Source organism: Leptonychotes weddellii, unplaced genomic scaffold (assembly GCF_054177405.1).
Source record: "Leptonychotes weddellii isolate Sample4059 unplaced genomic scaffold, ASM5417740v2 HiC_scaffold_15286, whole genome shotgun sequence".
Lineage (NCBI taxonomy): Eukaryota > Metazoa > Chordata > Mammalia > Carnivora > Phocidae > Leptonychotes > Leptonychotes weddellii.
In genome coordinates, this window is record NW_027734395.1 from 1 (window position 1) to 4,872 (window position 4,872).

The following is a 4,872-nucleotide window of genomic DNA, read 5'->3' on the forward strand; positions in this document are numbered from 1 at the left end:
GGACTCTGAAAAACAAACTGAGGGTTCTAGAGGGGAGGGGGGTGGGAGGATGGGTTGGCCTGGTGGTGGGTATTGAGGAGGGCACGTTCTGCATGGAGCACTGGGTGTTGTGCACGAACAATGAATCATGGAACACTTCATCTAGAACTAATGATGTAATGTATGGGGATTAACATAAGAATAAAAAAAAAAAAACTATGCTGAGGGGCGCCTGGGTGGCTCAGTCGTTAAGCGTCTGCCTTCGGGTCCTGGGATCGAGCCCCACATCGGGCTCCCTGCTCTGCGGGAAGCCTGCTTCTGCTTCTCCCTCTCCCTCTCCCACTCCCCCTGCTTGTGTTCCCTCTCTCGCTGTATCTCTCTCTGTCAAATAAATAAATAAAATCTTAAAAAAAAAAACTATGCAGAGGGAAAGAAGCTAGACACAAAAGAGAACATAATATATGAATTTCTAGAACTCTAGAAAATGCAAAGCAATATATTGATGGGGGTGCTGGGATGGAGAGATTGCAAAAGAGTATAAGGAAACTTTAGGGAGATGGAAATTTTCTATACCTTGGTTGTAGTGGTTGTCTCATAATAAATAGTATAAACTAATAAATACTCATCGAAACATGTTTCACTTTAAAATGGATGCAGGGGGGTGCCTGGGTGGCTCAGTCGGTTAAGCAGCTGCCTTTGGCTCAGGTCTTGACCCCAGGGTCCTGGGATCGAGGGGGGGCTCGATGGGAGCCTGCTTCTCCCTCTCCCTCTGCCTGTTGCTCCCCCTGCTTGTGCTCTCTTTCTCTCTGTCAAATAAATAAGTAAAATCTTAAAAAATATAAAAATAAAAAAATGGATGCAGGTAAAAAATAAATAAAATAAAATGGATAATTTGTATGTAAATTATACCTCATTAAGTTGATAAAAAAAAAAACATCTTCGTCAAGCCTTAACTCCATCTAATACAACTGTTTCCATTATTCTACCTTAGCCGTCAAACAGTATTCTACAGATAAATTACCCAAATGGCAGAGAATCTGGGGTGTTTTGAATTTTACAGTAGCTACAACTTACAGAACACTATTATATATCAGGCACTGTTCTAAGCACTTTGCATTATTAACTCAATTAGTATGCCCAACAATTCCAAGGAATAGATTCTATTATCCCCTTTTTTTCCAAATGAGGGAACTTAGGCACAGAGAAGTAACCTGCTTACGACCAGACTGCTAGTAAGTGACAGAGCCATTATTCAAGTCCAGGCAGTCTGATTCTAGAGGCTGGGCTCTCCACAACCACCCCACTCTCTCAGACCACTGGAGTATTTGCTAAAAGCATATTCTCACCTCCCTGGAGACTGACAGTTATTCACTCATTCAACAAATATTTAGGCACGCAGTATATGCCAGATATTGTTTCAAATGCTAAAGATACAATGGTGAAGAAAATACAGACATGGTACCTGCTTTTATGGGGCTTACATTCTAGTAAGAACTTAGGTTTAAAGCATGGGATTCTTTTTTTTTAATTAATTAACATATAATGTATTATTTGTTTCAGGGGTACAGGTCTGTGATTCATCAGTCTTACACAACACCCAGCGCTTACCACAACACATACCCTCTCCAACGACCATCACCCAGCCACCCTATCCCCCCACCCCTCTCCCCTCCAGCAACCTTCAGTTTGTTTCCTAAGATTAAGAGTCTCTATGGTTTATCTCCTTCTCTGGTTTCGTCTTGTTTCATTTTTTCCTCTCTTCCTCTATGATCCTCTGCCTTGTTCTTAAATTCCACATATCAGTGACATCATATGAAAATTGTCTTTCTCTGATTGACTTATTTCTAAAGTGCAGGATTCTAAAATCAAAATATTTATCCCCTTATTTATGGAAAAAAAGTCACAAGTTGCAATAGGGGCCAGATCTGCTTTAGCTAGAGCTGTGTTCCCAAACTTGTCTGCACTTTAGAATCACCTGCGGATCTTTTAAAAATTCCAAACCCCACATCATATTCCCAGGCCAATTAAATCACAATGGAGTGAAGAGTAGGGAAGGAAGGGAAACAAAGGCATCAATAATTTGCCAAGTTCCACAGGTGAGTCCAATGTGAAGACAAGTTTGGGAAATCACTAAGCTGGGTTTTTATCTGACTGAATAATGATAAAATTCATTCACGGTGACAGAGTGAGACATAAATGAATGGGGAGGGGAGCCAAAACTCTATATACTTGTCTTTCTCTGAATCAGAGATTTCAAGGTACCTTTTTTTTTTCAAGGTTATAAATTCTGAAAACATGAGAAAGAGGGCCAAATATTTTCCTTCTTGGCTTATTCATGCCTCCATTCCCCTCCAGGATCATAGACAACTAAGATATTCACCTTTTAATCTTTTTTTAGTACTTCCCATGAAACCAATAAAGAATTCTGCCATATTACATATATTCAACATAACTCAAAAAGACAAGGCTCACTTGCTTTTCTATTAAGAAACTGCTTTTCTAATAAGCAGATCTCATTTAATTCAGTTGCTTTGGGTCCCATTTACATGTCAAATGCAGCCTGCCAAACGAAAATGCCCCATGGACAGTGAGATCAAAACGCCTTCTTTTTAAAAAAGTAAACTCTATTTCTATCTAATTCAATCCTTATCAACTGAAATCAATTTTTTAACAAAATAAGATTGCATTTGTATTCTATATAAACAACAGACCTGTTTAAGAACTCTCTGACCACTCTCAGAAAAGATAATAGATGTTCAGTAGGACCCCTCTCCATTCCATCCAGGACCTAGATAGAAAGGGAAAGGGGCAAAGAGGAAGACAAGAAACATCAGAAGAAAAGACTAAACATATAAGCCCAATAAACCTATTCAAAGTAAATTTTTGTGACTGGCCAAATTCTTTCTTTCTACCACTGTTTCTGCTAATTTCACTCTAAAAAGGGTTGTTAAAAGAGATGAGATTACCTATAGTCTCAAATCCAGTGGTTTTTTAAAAAGGAAAGCTTTCATAATCATCAAGAAAGCTTTTTCAAAATACATCAATAGTGGTTATACAAGGGTGTTCATTTTATAATCATTACCCTTATGATTTGTGCACTTTGCATTGTATGTGTCCTACTTTAGTTAACAAATATGAAAAAACAGATATATCTCTCTCGGGCAGAACCCCTGAAGGATTCTAATGAAGAAACGGTCCCACAGAGGTTGCATGATTTGCCCTAGATCATGTATGTAGTTAGCTACAGACTAAGTCTTTCTTGTCACTTTCCTACCCTTTCTGTTGTAAAACTATAAATGTGGTGATAATAATATACTTTTTAATTTAACATTTATTCTCCTACTTAAACTCTGAAAAAATTTTCATCATAAATGACAATGCAAAAACCAAACAAGCAAGCAAACAGAAAATATAGATGTCCTGGGTTCAAAGCTGTGCACTATCACAGCTGCTGCACCATCTGCATAAGTAAGTTAAATAAAGCCTAACTTAATTATTATTCTATCTACTTTCACTTTAACGAATGAATATCTGGTTATGGAGTGATCTGTAATGGGGGTGGGGGTATGGGAAAAATGGGTGAAGGGGAATGGGAGGTAGGTATAGGCTTCCAGTATGGAATGAATAAGTCATGGGGATGAAAGGTTTAGCATAAAGAATATAGTCAGTGATATTGTAATAGAGTTTTAGGGTATCAGATGGCAGCTACATTTGTGGTGAACATAGCACAATGTATAGAATTGTCAAATCACTATAGTGTACACCTGAAACTACTGTCACATTCTATGTCAACTATACTTTAATTAACAGCTTTGTAAAATAAGAATCCTAGAATTCTTCTGGATTCTGCCTCATAAACACAAGCGTATCTTCAGCTTGTGCCAAATATAAATCTTCCAGATTTGTTGTCTGGGTGTAAAACCTTCCCTTCTCAGAGATGGCTAGTATAGGGGTGCCTGGCTGGCTCAGTCAGTAGATTCTTGATCTTGGCGTTTTAAGTTCAAGCCCCATGTTGGGTATAGAGATTACTTAAAATCTTAAAAAAAAAAAAGATGGCTAGTAATAATATCCTCAATACTTTATCAAGAGACTCTTCTACATGAATTTTTAACTTTATATTTTGAAATCATTTCAATCACTTCTCAGCCTTTTGGCTAAGATCAAGTGAAATCATTTCAAACTTACAGACCATAAGTTATTGTTTTTTTAAAAGATTTTAAGTATCTCTATACCCAATATGTGGGGCTCAAACTCACAACCCTGAGATCAAGAGTCACATGCTCCACCAACTGAGCCAGCCAGGCACCCCCATGAGTTATTGTTTAAATAGAAATTATGTGTAGAGGGCGCTTGGGTGGTTCAGTCGTTAAGTATCTGCTTTCGGCTCAGGTCATGATCCCAAAGTCCTGGGATCGAGCCCCGCATCAGGCTCCCTGCTCAGCGGGGAGCCTGCTTCTCCCTCTCCCACTCCCCCTGCTTGTGTTCCCTCTCTCGCTGTGTCTCTCTCTGTCAAATAAATAAAATCTTAAAAAAAAAAAAATTATGTGTAGAGAAGTCCCTCATAATTTCTAATCCAGAATTTGAATACTTTGAATGGATGCATTTGTTCAAATATCCTTTACCAACTGCTTATTATGTACTAGGCAGGGTAGGTACCTTCCTGCTCCTGAAGTTACTATATAAGAAACAAAAATTTTGGGCGCCTGGGTGGCTCAGTTGATTAAGCGACTGCCTTCGGCTCAGGTCATGATCCTGGAGTCCCGGGATCGAGTCCCGCATCGGGCTCCCTGCTCAGCAGGGAGTCTGCTTCTCCCTCTCCCACTCCCCGTTTGTGTTCCCTCTCTCGCTGTGTCTTTCTCTGTCAAATAAATAAATAAAATATTAAAAAAAAAA

The 4,872-nt window shown here is 38.9% G+C and overlaps 1 long non-coding RNA gene across 1 annotated transcript; it reads right to left on the bottom strand.

Annotated features, from left to right (window-relative positions):
* Positions 1-204: 204 nt before the first annotated feature.
* LOC145718408 (uncharacterized) lies at positions 205-4,671 on the bottom strand. Its single transcript, XR_014141785.1, has 2 exons — positions 2,691-4,671; positions 205-785 (listed from the first exon to the last, which is right to left on the bottom strand). It is a non-coding gene; the product is annotated as an uncharacterized LOC145718408 (long non-coding RNA).
* Between the last annotated feature and the right edge of the window lie 201 nt (positions 4,672-4,872).